The following is a 17,241-nucleotide window of genomic DNA, read 5'->3' on the forward strand; positions in this document are numbered from 1 at the left end:
GCCTCCCGTCCCATGATCCTCTCCCTTCTCCAGCCTCGTATCCCTTTTGCCAATCAACTTTCCAGCTCTTAGCTCCATCCCTCCCCCTCCTGCCTTCTATCACTTCGGATCTCCTCCTCCTCCTCCCACTTTCAAATCTCTTACTATCTCTTCTTTCAGTTAGTCCTGACGAAGGGTCTCGGTCCGAAACGTCGCCTGTACCTCTTCCTAGAGATGCTGCCTGGACTGCTGCATTCACCAGCAATTTTTGTGTGTGTTGCTCGAATTTCCAGCATCTGCAGATTTCCTCGTGTTTGCATTCTATTTCCTTAAGGCGTTTTGCCGCTTGTGTTTCTACGATCCCTGCCCCTAACCTTCACCTCTCTCGCTAACTCCTGTTGTGTTTATTGTTTTGGGAATGTCAGTTAAAATTCCAATTATTTCTGGGCAATGGTAATGTTTGGAACACCAACAAAAACTTGGGGGGGCCCTTTGGGTTGGGGATAGTGACGTTCGCGGTTACGTGGGGATCTGCCTCACCGTTGTTTCTAACTGCAGCCAAAGATTGAGAAGGGTCTTTGTGTTTTGGCGGGGGAGGGAGAGCTCAATACATCTTGGAGTAAAAAGAGCAGTAGGGCAGTTCCACTCAAGAGTGACTGAGACTTCGACTCTTTAGACCATAGGTTATTGCTGTTTCCTGGGGGCTTTTTTGGGGGGGGGGGAGGGTGAACATTTCTCGCAGAATTGTTTGCACAGCGGGCCACTCGGTTGTAAGTTGCGTGACCACAAGTTTGGTTTTCTGTTTAACACCAACAGCAGGCCGATGCAGGTGGGGGTAGGGTCTCTTGTCATGTTGCCCAAGTGCTATAGCTTGTGAGCTGCCTCTGTCGACACCGTGACTGTACTGAGCTGAAAGCAGCAGTTCAATTTCATTCTTTCACCAGACGTAGCCATCACTGGTAAGGCGAGTGTGTAATGTCGAAAGGCAAAAAAGCTGGGAGGCCCCTGAATTAAGGTAGCTGTTGAATTGCCTGCAGGCCAGCAAAGGTAAGTATGGCAGATTTTCTTCTCTGAATTGTGCTTTTGTGACTGTTTCGTGACTGTTGTTACTGAAATTAGCTCTTTCCTTTACAGACTTAGCTAACAATATCTAATTCCAAGATGGGATACAGACATATGTCCTTGGTTCAGTGTACCAGGCCTCTAGGTGATGTGATGATCTGGTAACTATGGTAACATACCTGCATGCTGACATTTTCAATTAAAATTAAGGGGATTAGATATAGAAATGAGAGATGGAGGGGGTTCTCTCTGAAACCTCTCAAATATTGAAAGGCGTAGATAGAGTGGACATGGAGAGGATGTTCCCAATAGTGGGAGAGTCTAGGACTAGAGGGCACAGCCTCAGAATAGAAAGACATCACTATAGAACACCGATGAGGAAGAGTTTCTTTAGCCAGAGGGTAGTGAACCTCTGGAATTCAGATGGCTATGAAGTCATTGGATATTCTTAAGGTGAAGGTTGATAGGTTCATGATTAGTATGGGTGCCAAAGGTTACGGGAGAGAAGGTAAGGAAATGGATTAAGAAGGACAAATCAGCCATGGTGGAATGGAGGAGCAGACTCTGTGGGCTGAATGGTTTAATTCTGCTCTTTTGTCTATGATCCTGTGGATATTCAACTCTTTGTGCTTGCCCTATCATTCATGGCTGAACCTCATGGCCAAACTTTCATGCACTAACCTCCTATCCCTTGATATCCTTAATTTTGAAACGTCTATCATTCTACTTGGAGCATTGTGTGCAACTCTGGTCTCCACATTACAGGAAGGATGTGGAGTGTTTGGAGAGTGTGCAGAAGTCCACTAGGATGTTGCCTAGATTAGAGGGTATTAGATCTAAGGGGAGGTGGGGGTTGGACAGGGTTATTTTGTTTCTGGAGAGTTAGAGGCTGAGGGAAGACCTGACAGGAGTTTAAAAAATTATGAGAGGCTTACATAGACACATGAATATGGAGGGATTCATATCACGAATAGACAGAAGAAATTTTACTTCAGCATTGTGTTTGGTGTAGATATTGTAGGCCAAATGGCCTTTTCCTGTGCTGTATTGATCTGTGAGCTGTTTAGCTCTATCTTGAATAAACTCAGTGACTGGGATTCCACATCCATCTTGGGTAGAATTCCAAAGGCTTGCCACCTTGAGTGAAGAAATTTCTTTTCATCTCAGTCACAAGTGGTAGACTCCTTATTTTGAGATCTATTAACACCTGTTTTCCACACAGATCATCCAATCAAAGTGTTGGACGTGCCTCTGACTCTGTGAAAACCCTCAGGAATTTTGTACAAAGTCATAGTCACACAATATAGAAACAGACACTTCAGACCGTCAGGTCGTGCCAACCATTGCCCATCCATTTGGTCCAATCTTACACTTAATCTCTTTTTTTAATGTTATCAACTCCCAAATCAGATTCACACCAGGGGAAATTTATAGTGGGCATTTGTAGGCCACTCTGCACAACTTTGGAACGTGGGAGGAAACCAGAGCTGCTGGAGGAAATCCGTGTGGTCATAGGGAGAACATGAAAGCTCGATGCAGACATCTCCCGTGACCAGGACCAAACGTAGAACTTTGCCCTGGTGACCCAATGGTTTGACGAATGACAGTTTAAATGCTGGCCGAATTAGAAAGGTCAGGTACAGGTCGAATCAAGGCGGTGGGGTCCAGACCCCAGAGCAGATCAAAGAACTAAATCCGATGGATGATGATTTAGGTGTGGGGCCAGATTGAAAAGGTCAGGGTGTCGGGGCCTGACGCAAGAGACAGACCAGTTCAGATCACAGCGCTGCTCTGCACTGCACTGCACTGACTTCATTTCAGAATGCTATTTGCTTGCGTTTATTGTTTGCAGACTTATTTTATTTTCCTCTGCACGTTGGGTGTTTGATGGTCTTTTTTAAGATTTTTTTTTGGTTTCTTTGTTCCATGGCTGCCCGTTAGGAGACGAATCTCAAGGTTGTATAATGTATACATACCTGGATAATAAATGTACCTTGAACTTTGAATTTTGCCCCACTGAGGCAGAGGTTCCACATATTGCCAGTTCAATGGAGTCAGCTTCTTTGTGTGAAGTCTAGAGTACAGGCCCTGTCAGCGTAGTCTCATCAATAAATCCACCATCCCAGGAGTCAATCTCAGGAACCATAAACAGATGATGTCTGTGCTTCCTCTGCTGACCAGAAAGATCATCAAGGATGAAGTAAAAAACATCAAACCTCGTGATCTAAGACACTCACATTGTACAGCTATGCAAAATACAGCAATTTCTCAGAGAGTGGTGGATCTAGTAGAACTCTCTGCCCAATGAAGCAGTGGAGGCTACCTCAGTGAATATATTTAAGACAAGGTTGGATAGATTTTTGCATAGTAGGGGAATTAAGGGTCATGGGGAAAAGGCAGGTAGGTGGAGATGAGTCCATGGCCAGAACAGCCATGATCTTACTGAATGGAGGAGCAGGCTCCACAGGCCGGATGGCTGACTCCTGCTCCTACTTCTTATGTTCTTATGCTCTAATTGAGCCACACAAGCAAAAGCAATGCCTCTTCCAACAATCCGTGTGATGTGAAAAGGAGACCATGGCTGTACATGCTTGTGTACATCTCCTTATGAGGGATGCCACGGTAATGCAGCGGTTAGCACGACAAGGTTACAGCTCGGGGCGTTGGAGTTCGGAGTTCAGGTCCAGCGTGCTCTCTAAGAAAGTTTGCATGTTCTTCCAGTATGTACGTGGGTTTCCTCCCGCAGTCCAAAACCGTACCGGTTAATCGGTCATTGTAAATTGTCCTGTGTGATTCGGGCAGTGCGGTGCAATGGGACAAAAGGGCCTGTTCTGTGCTATATCTCTAAATAAAAACAAATAATATATAAATATAGGACAAGGCTATTTGGTCCCTATGCTGTCTCTCAGGTTAGATTAAATTAAGTTTAATTGTCATTCAACCATACACATATATACAGATAAACGGAACAGTTGTCCCTCTGGAACCAAGGTGCAAAGCATAGTGCACGCAACACACAGCACATGTAGTTACCATGGCACATACAGTCACAAAATAATATTAGCACAAGTCCCCGAGGGGCATTGCATGAAGATTGATGTTGCATGGGATGTTGCCCTGGAGCCATGTTTCTGTAAGAACAAGCACGCAGCAGTTCCTCATCTCGTGCTGGGTCAGCCGCAGATGAAGGCAAATTGGCTTGTCTCAGAGAAATCTCAACATTTTCAGTCCTCCACATAGTCCCTACATCATACCCATTTATTAATCCACCTTTTTACACCAGCATCTGTAATAGTGTTAAACCTATGCAACTCAGCCACTCAGCTGCTCCCACATGGGAGGAGTTCCCGTACTTTAAAAGCAGGGTTATCAGTAAACACACACAAAAAATGCTGGTGAATGCAGCAGGCCAGGCGGCATCTATAGGAAGAGGTACAGTCAACGTTTCGGGCCGAGACCCTTCATCAGCCTGTGGGTCCAACATATGATTCTCCGTAACTTCCGCCACCTCGAACGGGATGCCACCACTAAGCACACCTTTCCCTCCCCCCCCCTTCTGCTTTCCGCAGGGATCGCTCCCTACATGACTCCCTTGTCCATTCGTTTCCCCTCCCCCCCATCCCTTTCCACCGATCTCCCTCCCGGCACTTATCCTTGTAAGCGGAACAAGTGCTACACATGCCCTTACACTTCCTCCCTCACCACCATTCAGGGCCCCAGACAGTCCTTCCAGGTGAGGCGACACTTCACCTGTGAGTCGGCTGGGGTGATATACTACATCCAGTGCTCCCAATGCGGCCTTCTATATATTGGCGAGACCCGACGCAGGCTGGGAGACCGTTTTGCTGAACACCTATGCTCTATCCGCCAGAGAAATCAGGATCTCCCAGTGGCCACACATTTCAATTCCACGTCCCATTCCCATTCTGATATGTCTATCCACGGCCTCCTCTACTGTCAAGATGAAGCCACACTCAGGTTGGAGGAACAACACCTTATATTCTGTCTGGGTAGCCTCCAACCTGATGGCATGAACGTTGACTTCTTTAACTTCCGTTAATGCCCCACCTCCCCTTCGTCCCCTTTGTATTTCTCTCTCTCTCTCTCTCTCTCTCTCACTCTCTCACTCTCTTTTTTCCTTCTCCCTCTGTCTCTTACTATCTCTTCTTTCAGCTAGTCCTGACGAAGGGTCTCGGCCCGAAACGTCGACTGTACCTCTTCCTATAGATGCTGCCTAGCCTGCTGCGTTCACCAGCATTTTTTATGTGTGTTGCTTGAAATTCCAGCATCTGCAGATTTCCTCGTGTTTGGGATATCAGTAAAGTTCTGTTGAATACCCTGCATGCTGGTGTCCTGATGTGCTCTGCACTGTCCCTCAGTAACGAACACAACAGTGCCTTCTCCTACCTTTCCAGTCCTGAAGAAGGGTCTCTGTCTCCAAGACTGATGCTTCATTTCCATGGATGCTGCCTGACCTGCTGAGATCCTCCAGCAGTTTGTGTGTGTCTCTCTGCCCAACAACCTCACAGCAAGGAAACAGGTTCGAAGTGTTGCTCTAACTAACCTGGAATCTGCCATGCTATCAGGTTGGTGAGATTCCAGGTTTGAGTCTTGATCTCTGCAGGTGACCCTAAACAAGCTTTGTCATCGTGACATTGGACATAGGAGTCCTGCGGGTGGTGGAGGGGAGGGCTGGGTTAGAGAAAAGGGTACAAAACTGAGAACAATAATTAATCATGGCTCCTGCATTTGGTTGTCAAAGCCCATCTGAGTTGCTCTCATGGATCAGCTTGTTTAGTTGCCACCTGCTGTGTTCAAATTGCCCGTCAAAGTGAAGAATTTCTCCTTGGATGAGGAAGCCTCTGCTCTATGACAGCTGTGGCCTGATCTGTAGTGCTTCTTGCTTCACAATTGGAAGGTTGAGGGTTCAAGTCCCTGCTCCAGAGATTTGAGTGCCAAAATCGAAGCTGACGTTTGAGAAGTACTAAGGGTGAGCTGAACTCATTGGAGCGCTGCCTCTGAGCAACAATGTGGCCTCAAGATATCTGCTATCTTAGGTGATTGAAAAATATTTCATGGTGCTATTTTTGTAGAAGGGGTGCAAATTAACCACAACGTTCTGGCCAATATTTTGTCCCCAATTGCATTAGTGCGGATTATTTGTTACTGTGTTGCTCTTTTGTGGGAGCTGGCTGAGTACAAATTAGCTGCTGTTTCCTACAGTGCAACAATGAACTAGTCTTCCAAATTAATTCTCTGTAAGGTGCTTGTGATTCAGCCAGAGGCTTATATAAGTGCCCAGCTTCACCAGACATCAGAGCCAAAGAGCTCCACTCAATAGTGCAGTTTTAAAATTATACTAAATAAAAGTTTGTTTTGACCAAGTGACTCCTTTAACGCAGAAATAAACGGACAGGGAATGAAATTTAAAAAGCCTGTAATGTCTGCGGGTTAGTGAGGTGGCTGTCTGTGTAGTTTGTGAAAACTGGACCGCCATTTTAAATTGCCTTTGCTTCCCTCCCTAACTGAGATAGAGACACAGCTGAAAGGCGACCTCGGCCCAAGGCACTGAAACCAGGAAGCCAATCTAAGCAACTGAAATCAAGACCAGAAGAATAATGTGTGGTTTTCTGAAATGAGAAGCTAGTTTCCTTTTTCCTGTCAGATCCTAAAAGACAAAAACCCTGATTTGAGCTGAAGAGCTCTCTGAGGGTGATTGAGCTTCCCCTTATATTTTGGTTTTGTTTCCTGAATCCCCCTCCCGCCCCTTTTATACAGCCTAGAAATAACTTCCCCCTCCTTTCCTGAAGGTACTACTGCCTGCTGGGCCCTGTTGTCACGGCAACTGATCAGACATGGTAGAGTGCCTAGAAACTGCTGGCCAGTGGGCTAATCAACTGGAGGAAAGGAACTGGTGGGGGTGGGGGGGGGGGAGTGCCAGGTAGCCCTCAGTGCTTGGGCACAGGCCAAGCTTCAGATAGTCTCACAGAACTGCTCACCCAAATAAGGTTGAGAACACATGAACTGTTCCTTTCCCGGGACTTTATTCCTTTGAGCGTAGGTGGTTGAGGGGGAATCCTTGCAGAGGTGTTAAAAACCATATGCACGCAGTCTTTTTCCAAGTGAAAGGGAACTGAAAACTAGAGGGTATTGTTTCAAAGTGAGAAGTGAAAGATTTAAAAGGGACGCGAGGGGCAACTTCTCTATGTAAAGCTGTCTGTATATGGAAAGAGAATGCTCAAGGAAGTGGTTGAGGCAGGTACAATAATGTTTGGATAAGGACACGGGATAGGATGGGTTCAGAGGGATAATGAACAAATGTGGGGAAATGAGACTAGCTTGGTGGGCGCACCTAATGTTGGTGCCGGAGTCTTGGATCTTGGGCAAGGTTTAATTTTTGCAGTTTGTTGACTGGACTCTGGAGTTCATGTTATGATGTGTTTCTGGTTTCTGGTTGCTCCTTTTTTTTGTTGCTATTTTGTGCGATTTTGATCGGGGCGGACAGGCTCTGCGGCCTACAGTCAACAAACGACACAGCACTAGATTGAACTGAACTGAGCTGAAACTGCCAAATTTCTTTAGCCTCCTAAGGAAGTAGAGGTGGGCCTTCTTGGCCAAGGTATCTCAGGAGAGGACAAACTCTTGGTGATGTTCACTCTCAGGACTGACACCCTCAACCCTGTCAAACTCAGAACCGTTGGTGTAAGAAAAAGCGTGTGTACAGCACATCCTGCTTCCTGAAATTAGTGACCAATGACGCTACGATGACTGTATCACTGTGTGGCACGGTAGCATGGTGGCTAGCTCAGTGCTTTATGGCACCAGCTCTAAGATTAGGGTTCAATTCAGAAGAATGAGAGGGGATCTTGTAGAAACATACAAAATTTTGAAAGGGATAGATAAGGTAGAAGTAGGAAAGTTGTTTCCATTGGTAGGTGAGACTAGAACTAGAGGACATTGCCTCAAGATTCAGGGGAGAAGATTGAGGACGGAGATGAGGAGAGACTCTTTTTCCCAGAGAGTGGTGAATCTGTGGAATTCTCTGCCCAGGGAAGCAGTTGAGGCTTCTTCACTAAATATATTTAAGATACAGTTAGATAGGTTTTTACATAGTAAGGGAATTAAGGGTTATGGGGAAAAGGCAGGTCGATGGAGCTGAGTTTACGGACAGATCAGCCATGATTTTATTGAATGGTGGGGCAGGCTCGATGGGCCAGATGGCCGACTCCTGCTCCTATTTCTTATGTTCTTATGTTCAATTCCTGGACTGTCTTGTTGACTTTCTGGTTTGATGTTTTATACTTTGTCTTTCACTCGTTTTCTTTTGCCATTTGCATGATTTGTTCTTTTTTCCGCGTGTTCGGGGTTTGATGCGTTTCTTTGAACTGGTTCCACATTTTTCTTTGCTTCATGGCTGTCTGTGGGGAGACAAATCTCAGGGTTGTATGCTGCATACATCCTTTGATAATAAATGTATTTTGAATCTTTTGACTAACTTCTTTCCCTCCGCCATCAGATTTCTATATGGTCCATGAACCCGTGAACGCTTCCTCACCATTTCTGTTTCACACCGTTTGTTTATTGTGCCTGTAATGGGGCTGGCTGGCTGGACCTACAAACCTCTTTAGCCTTTTGCTATCCCATGCACTGGAGCCCCCGTACCTGCCTGTGACACAACTTCAATTGTGACACAACGTAGATTGGTGCTGGGACCTTTATCACTGATCTAAGTTGTGAAATTTGCTGTTTTATGGCTATCATACAGTGTAGATATAACAAACTACTACAAGTTCCATAAAAATAGAGGAATATTTATGGGTTCATGGACCATTCAGAAATTTGCTGGCACTGAGTGTGTATCTTTGGGCTCCTGTACCACCTCCTTGATGGTAGACATGAGAAGAGGGTATGTCCCAGATGGTAAGGGTCCTTAGTGATGGTTGCCACCTTCTTGAGGCAATGCCTCTTGTTGATGTCCTTTATGTTGGGACCACTTGTGCCTGTGATGGGTGGGGTTGGGTGTGTGGGGGAGAAGCAGGATTGTCCATGTCAGTTGGATGGGCAGGGGTAATTGTGTCAGACACTTGGCAAGAGGAATGGTCTTTGAAGGGGCGAGGGTCAGTCGGGTTTGGTCAGAAGGTAAGTTAGTTTTGATGGGGTGCAGTTGCTTCCCCATAAACAGTTACCACCCCACAATCATCAGGGTCTTGAACAAACTTTCCTATTCATTGAGATGTTCCCACAACAAATGATCTCACTCTAAGGACTCTTTATCTCATTAGATTAGATTAGATTCAACTTTATTGTCATTGTGCTGAGTACAGATACAAAGCCAATGAAATGCAGCTAGCATCTGACCAGAAATGCAAAGAATAGTGTTATTTACAAAATAACTGTGAACAAAAAGTAAGTGCTACAGCGCACAAATATAAAAGTACTGAGACAGTACAATATGGGTGCAATACTACTTAGCGCTGTGATGTGAGGTTCAGCAGGGTCACAGCCTCAGGGAAGAAGCTCTTCCTGTGCCTGCTGGTGTGGGAGCGGAGGCTCCTGTAGCACCTACCGGATGGGAGGAGAGTGAAAAGTCCATGGTTAGGGTGAGATGCATCCTTGATAATGCTTTTTGCCCTGCCCAGGCAGCGTTTATGGTAGATGTTCTCAATAGTGGGCAATTGGGTGCCAATAATCCGCTGGACAGTTTTCAGCGCATGCTGGAGTGCTTTGTGGTCCGATACGATACAATTGCCATACCACACTGAGATGCAGGTGGTTAGTATGCTCTCAATGGTACAGTGGTAAAAGTCTGTCAGTATCCTGGGACAGAGGTGAGCTTTCTTGATGCTCTGCACTAAATAAAGGTGCTGTTGCGCCTTTTTGATCAGGATGGAGGAGTTCAGGGACCAGGTGAGATCCTTGGAAATGTGTCTCATGTTCCCGTTATTTTTTGCTATTTATTTATATTTGCATTTGCACGGTGTGTTGTCTTCTGCACTCTGATTGATGTTTTATTGATCCTGTTACAGTTACTATTCTATAGATTTGCTGAGTATGCCCACAGGAAAATGAATCTCAGGGGTTGTACATAGTGACATAGATGTACTTTGATAATAAAAAATTAGTTTGCAGTTTGTGTTAAATGGTTAGAGGTTGCTCAGTTTGGTATGTGGAGAAGCTGCTTTTTCCAGAGAATAGTGAATGTGAGAAATTCTCTGCCCAGAGAATCAGCAGAGGCTGCCTCATTAAATATATTTAAGACATAGGTAGATAGATTTTTGAACAGCAGGTGAATTAAAGGTTCTGGGGGAAAGGTAAGTAGGTGGAGTTGAGTCCACAGCCTGATCGGCCATGATTTTATTGAACGGCAGAGCAGACTTGACGGACCAGATAGCCTACAACTGCGCCTATTTCTTCTGTTCTTATGTTCTTATGATAGGGGCCTCTTTCGGCAGTGGGGGGAGGTGGGGGAGACAGGAACTGCTCTCTGCGAGAGGTAGGGTTACTGGCCCTACAGTAAATAGAGAGGGGCCATTTTGTATCAGAGTGTTCAGATTTGCCCCGGGAGGGGGTGTGGGGGGGGTGTGCTGTTGTCTGAAATTTCCTCTCCGAGCCTTGGGGCCTCAGCAGAGGTCTCACTTGAAGCTGCCTGCTCGGAAGTGACCTGTCAGCTCTGGGAGAGTGAAGTCATGCATGTATGCCCTCAGCTGCAGTTCAAAGGCACAGGCACTCTGCTCTGTTCAGGCAGTGTGTAAGGCCTGGACCCTGACATGTCCACCACGGATGAACTGATGGACCACAAGTGTTTCTCAACAATGGGTTAAAGTTACAAACACATTTCTGTCGTCCTTCCTGTTTGTCCTCTTGGCGCTGAGCAGATGCTGTAGCAGAATCATCATCTATTTTTGTAGAAATTCAGCTTAAAGTTTTTAATTAAACCCAGGCAGAAAGGTGGAAATTGCAGAATGTTTATTTTTAAAATTTCCAGTCTTTTGTGAATTCTGCATTGAATATGTTGTCCAGAATTGCTGTATTGAGATTGTAGTGCCTCGGCACAACTGATAGTCCAGCAGGGATTTAATGTTTGGGAATTTAAATGTAAAAGATCTGGAATAAAAAACCAGCATCAGTAGTAGTTACTCGGAAATTACGAGGCTGATTGAAATGTCCATTGATGGTTTGCTGCCCTTGTGTGGTGGTTAGTGATGGGAGGCTCTTTCCTCTGTATATGATTTAACAATAGCATGTGCCTTAGATATATTTGTGCTCTCTGTCTCTCCCTCTCTGTCTCCCTGTCTCCGTCTCTCTCTCTGTCTGTCTCTGTTTCTGTCTATCTCTCTGTCTCTGTCCCTCTCCCTCTGGCTTTCTGTCTCTCTTTCTCTCCCTCTCTCTCTCTCTCTCTCTCTCTCTCTCTATCACTCTTTCTCTCTCTCTGTCTCTGCGTGTCTGTCTCTGTCTGTCTGTCTCTCTCTCACTCTTGCTGTCACTCTCTGGCAGTCACTCTCACATAACCACTCACTCATTCAGTCACATCTCCCCCTCCCTCTCACTTTATGCTTGCAGTCTTGTGTTGGGGTGTGGGTAGGTGATAAATCAGTAGAGGGAAATATTTGCATTGTTTTCCATAATAAACGTTTGTTAAAGACCTCTGCGGGAATTGCTGGGTCATTCTGCCAATAGTACATCCACTCTCGGTTTGTCCCTGATAAATTCTTTTCGCTTCATTTCCACTGTGTACAAAACCAGTTTCAAACCTAGTGAAGCAGCTATGAAGGGCCTCGGGGAGATTGTTGTTCACCTTTGTTACCACATTGTGAGGTCATACAACATGCAGTCAGCTCCAGTAGGCAGATTTTCAGTTGCCATGTTATATTTTATCCCCATCATCTACTATCTCACCACGCTGCCGTACAGACACAGCTCATTACGCCGAAGGATTCTGTGGAATCTGTCTATACTTCTCACTGCCTCTATAAATCAAAGACCCCACTCACCTCGGACCTTCTCTCTTCTCCACCCCCTCCTCAACTGGACAGAAGATACAAAAGCCTGAAAGCACATACCACCAAGCTAAAGGACAGTTCCTCCTCCACTTTTATCAGACTCGTGAGTGGACCCCTTGTACAATAAGGGACTTCTGGTCTCACTGTTTACCTTGTTATGATCTTGCATTTTGTCGTTACGTGAGTTTTCGATGGTCAGCAGGAACTCAGTGGGCTGGAAGGCCTCTTTCGGTGCAATGCAAATCTAAGATTCAAGATACCAGTTTAGGTACTTCAAAACACACTGTGAAATGCGTCCTTAGCGTTCATAACCAAAGGTGTGTTGGGGGCAGCCTGCAATTCTGGCGACAACATAACTTGGCAGAACAGTACAAAACACAACAAAACAGAACTTGATGAGCTACAAAAGGACAACAGGTAAACAAGCCACGTTCCTCCCTCCCACCCATGCACATACACAGTCCTCTAAGCCCAAGGCAGGCTGTCTCTGGCCTTCACCCTCCAGCGGACTTGTGCTGGCAGATGTTGCACTTTGACTTCACCAGAGGACTTGCAGAGATTCACTCACTCAGGCCTCGACTTCCGGACTTCTCATTTGACCTGTAGGCCTTGATCCTCGGCAAAGACACACCAATCCACGAACACTAGGCCTTGAACTCTAAATCATAACTATGATATAGAAGATATAGATGAGGGTATTTAAAAATGATGTTACCCAAGTGCTGTTACAAAGTTCAAGCACCAAATGATTGAAGCAGCCTACGTAGAGATAGATCATATAGAAAATCTAATGAGAATTGACAAGGCCTTTGAGTATGTATTCTGAAAACAATCCAAGAGATATTTTTGTGCAGAGAAGTGGCAGTCCAATACCATTGCCAAGGAGATGGACAGTAATAATGCAATATTGACTAGGTTCTTTGTAGATCTCAACCAAGCTCAAGGTCAACAAACATCTTAACCTTGGTTAAGATCTATGTTCCCTCCAAACTGTGCGCGTGTGCGTGAGCACACACGTCTTTCAACCAGCGCACAAAAGAAATTAATGTACGCACAAAAGGTTAGTTACCTAAAATAATGTAGTAATTAGTAATTATACTTATTGAAAATGATCTTTTAGCTAAATGTTTCTGTTAACTAGTTAGTTGATTTTTCAAATATCACAATGCACGTCACTAACTTACGTTACCTCATCTTTCCTGTTCCGGTTTGTACAGCTGCATCATGGCAGCAGCCATCTTTGGCGGACAGTCTTCATATTGTAAAGTTTACAAAGATCTGTTTCAAATCCTGTAGATAGCTTACTAAGTTTTTATTGAAACAAATATTGATTCACTATGCCGAATTCAAAAGAAGCAAAGGGTGTGAAGCGCAAAAGAACTGCAAATTTGTTTAAAGTTGAATGGCTTAACAAAATAGTAGAAACTGCTACGCCAAAAGCTCATAAGGTCATGAACGTTCAGCTATGAGAAATATTTATGTGTGATTCGGAAACCAGAGTTATCTGTTTGTGTTGTCGTGATGCGAAAGTTGCTGGAGAATTTGCCAGTGGAAAGAAGTGGGATGATACTCGGAAACTTGACTTTTTGAAGCGTCATTTGGCAAGTAAATCGCATTTCGACGGTGTACAAAAGCTCAGGCAACAGAACCCGTCATTACCTGTTACAGGAGTGCTATGCACGTTACGGTTGAGTGCAGAAACAAGCTGAGAAACTGTTTAGGTGAATGTCATTTGGATATGTTAATGAGAATCAAAAGCTATCAATTGGATGGAAGTTCTATTAGTCTAGATAGAGTTTACAAAGAATGGGTAAATGCCAAAGACAGGAGAGAGAAAAAAATAACTGAGTGACTTAAATATGTGTGTTATTTTGTAAACCTACATAAACTGTCCCATGTGTGCATTCAGTGCGCACATACTTTTGTCACAGGAAAAAAATTTGCACAACATAAGATTTTTGTGCACACTGACTACTAAAAATTAGAGGGAACATTGGTTAAAATCTATAAAGAGGCCCTTGTTCAGATGAGAACATGCAATTACACAATTTAGGCAAATGTTGTGAATAATCTATATGGGGAATGGCGTTACAAGCAAAAGTTATTCATTAACTTCAGAAACATTTGTCTTTATGTGTGGAAATGGCTAGAACAGGGTAGCTAGTGAGTTTCTACAAGGCGGCACAATGGCATAGTGGTTAGCAAAACACTTTACAGTACAGGTGTACAATTCCTGATTCTGCACGTAAGGAGTTTTAACGTTCTTCCCATGACCACGTGGGTTTCTTCCGGGTGCCCCAGTTTCATCCCACAGTCCAAAGGCGTAAACACGAGAAAGTCCACAGATGCTGGAAATCCAGGCAGCATCTATGGGACAGAGTAAGTAGTCGAGACCCTTCATCAGGACTGATGGTAGGTTAGCCTGTCACTGTAAGTTGTCCCATGATTAGGCTTAGAGTTGCTGGGCGGCAGGGCTAGCAGGGCTGGAAGGTCGACTCTGCACTGTATCCCCATAAGATAAAAAATAAATAAAACAGCACCTTTACAGAGGCAATATTACAGCAGCTGAAGTGTTTAAGACATGAGGGAATGGGTGATACATGGGCAAGCAGAAATAGCCTAGATGTACGTCATGGTTGGCATGGATGAGTTGGGCAGAAGGGCCTGTTTCAGTGCTGTACTCAATAACTGGATCACACCTTGTTTCAAACCATTCTTGCCTTTGGGAACACTGGTGGTGGGCGGATAACTGGGTAAAGAATTTAAGATCTTGTACAACTCAACAGTGAGACGAACATAGATGAAATAAGGCCAGATGGTTTTGTTAAGAGATGGTTGTATTTTTTAGTAGATGGTAATTTTTGAGGAGGGAACGTAATGTTCACAAGGTAATGTTTCTCAGTGTGGAAATACAAAGGACATAACTTTAAGGTATAGAGGGCATGTCAGGGGTAAGTTTTTTTAGAGTGGTAGGTGCATGGAGTACACTGCCAGGGGTGGTGACAGAGGCAGATACATTAGGGACATTTAAAAGACTCTTAGATAGGCACATGGATGAAAGAAATGTGGAGGACTTTGTGGGAGGGAAGGGTTAGATTGACCTTGGTGTAGGTTAAAGGATCAGTACAACGTTTTGGGCCAAAAGGCCTGTACTGTGTAACAAGGGCAGGTTGTGGGTATTGTACGTTACAGCATCTAACTGGATTTTAAGAGGTTTCTGACCCAAGTCCATGTGGCAGGCTGATCAGAAAAGTTAAACCCCATTGCTTGAGGCAAAATGACAAGCTGAATTCAATGGGAGAGACCAAATATAATGGTTAACCTGAATGTTAACTTCATTGGCAGTTGATATTGTGCACAGTTCTGTCCAGTACACTATGATATGATAATCAGTGGAAAGGATACAGTGCTGATTTACAAGGATGTTGCAAGCACTGGAGGACTTTTCAGGAGCATCAAGCCTGCTCCACCATTCCATCATGGCTGATTTATTATCCCCCTCAACCCCATGCTCCTGCCTTCTCCCCATAACCTTTGACACCCTTAACTAATCAAGAAACTATCACCCTCAGCTTTAAATATACCCAATGACTTGGCTTCCACAGCCATCTGTGATAATAAATTCCACAGATTGACTAGCCTCTGGCTAAAGAAATTCCTCCTCATCTCCATTCTGAAGGGCTGTGCCTCTTTTCTGAAGCTGTGCCCTCTGGTCCTCGACCCCACTATGGGAAACATCCTTTTCACGTCCACTCTCTCTAGGCCTTTCCATATTCAATAGATTTCAATGAGATTCTCCTCATTCTTCTAAACTCTAGCAAGTACAGGCCCTGCGCCATAAAACGCTGTCCTATGTAAACCCTTTCATTCCCGGGGTCATTCTCCTGAACCTCTTCCGGACCCTCTCTAATGCCAACATGTCCTTTCTTAAATAAGGGGCCCTTAAACTGGCTCAATTAGGGCTCTTTTTAATCGGGAGACCTAAAATTATGAGGAGCCTGGACAAGATGAACAGACAAGGGCGTATTTTCCTGTCAGAATGATCAGTAACTCGGAAGAAAACTTATGGTTTCTGGAAGAAGAGATTGTGGGTATTTATTTTCACCTTTAGGGAAATGGGAGTCTCGAACATACTTCCAGAAGGGTGCAGGGGGCAGAACCTATCATTGCATTGCCAAAGTACCCGGTGAAGCACTTGAACAGGCTCATTGATTGCGAGTTGACAGTCAGGAGGATCTTAAATGTATCTTCTTTGGCCTCTGTGGATAAGATGGGCAGAATAGTCCATTTTCTGCTCCCATTCGTATTTCTGAAGAGCTGAAATAGAGGGTAATCCCTTAAACTCATCACATCGAATTAAAGGGGAGGGGGCCTGTAAAGTTTGAAGATCAGCGACTTGTAAAAGTTTGTTTAACCACATAACATGTTCACCAAATTGGACTGCATTCTCCCATTGTGCCAGAATGTAGTAGTTGTATACAAATGGATAATGTATGTAATAAGACCAATGTCAAGTCTGCTCATGCATTCAATTGCCTATTCATAGATCTCCGTGAGATCAGAACCTGTGTTGAAGGGCTTGCAGGAGATGGGCCGATGGCCAGAGTAATCATGTATTCTTCCAGCGTTACCTCAGGGCACAGATCTTAAAAGGATTCGCTTTCTCTGGAATCTATATACGCAGCATTGGCAAGCATTACTATATTCCAGTGTATTTTTTAAACTGAATTCAGATTGCCGTGGAGGCAATTTTACTGGATTACTTGTGATTTTAGTTGTCCGTTGTATCCAGCGATGACAGTTTTGAAATCTGTGTGGGAGAGTTTTTAGAGTGAAAAAGTCATTGCACTGGGACGGCTAGGAATTTCAACTCCAGTGGTGCAAGTAGTTGTGAGAACTGGGATCTTCCTTGGTTGCGGCGGATGGCCATCTCTTGCTGTGCCCTTTGCTGTCCGCGAAGAGTTGCAGAAGCACCTTTGTGCTGTTGGATTTCACTGTTGACCTCGTCCGCCCGGTCCGTCAGAGCTGACTTCGCGTGCTAGGCCAACCGTGCCCCTATCTCACCGGGGTATGAGGCCGGTCGGCCACCCTCACCTAATTTAGCCCGCTTGTCGAAGCGATGTACTGGGGCCTGGCCGCCGTCGCGTGCAAAAAGCTACTTGGAGTCACTGAGAGCTGAGTGTCTGGTAGGGACCAAAGC

The 17,241-nt window shown here is 44.9% G+C and overlaps 1 protein-coding gene across 7 annotated transcripts in view; it reads left to right on the forward strand.

Moving 5' to 3' along the window:
• Positions 1-17,241, forward strand: part of LOC134342708 (zinc fingers and homeoboxes protein 3-like) — a 126,572-nt gene that overhangs the window by 72,952 nt on the left and 36,379 nt on the right. The window contains exon 1 of one of the 7 annotated variants that reach the window (XM_063041152.1): positions 1,140-1,186. The exons of 5 other annotated variants lie outside the window; for them this stretch is intronic. The gene's annotated coding sequence lies outside the window, so the exon portion shown is untranslated. Of the gene's footprint in view, positions 1-1,139; positions 1,203-17,241 lie in introns of those variants that run through there. One more of the 7 variants, XM_063041156.1, reaches the window with a different exon arrangement.

This window comes from Mobula hypostoma, chromosome 2 (genome assembly GCF_963921235.1).
Source record: "Mobula hypostoma chromosome 2, sMobHyp1.1, whole genome shotgun sequence".
Taxonomy (NCBI): Eukaryota; Metazoa; Chordata; class Chondrichthyes; order Myliobatiformes; family Myliobatidae; genus Mobula; species Mobula hypostoma.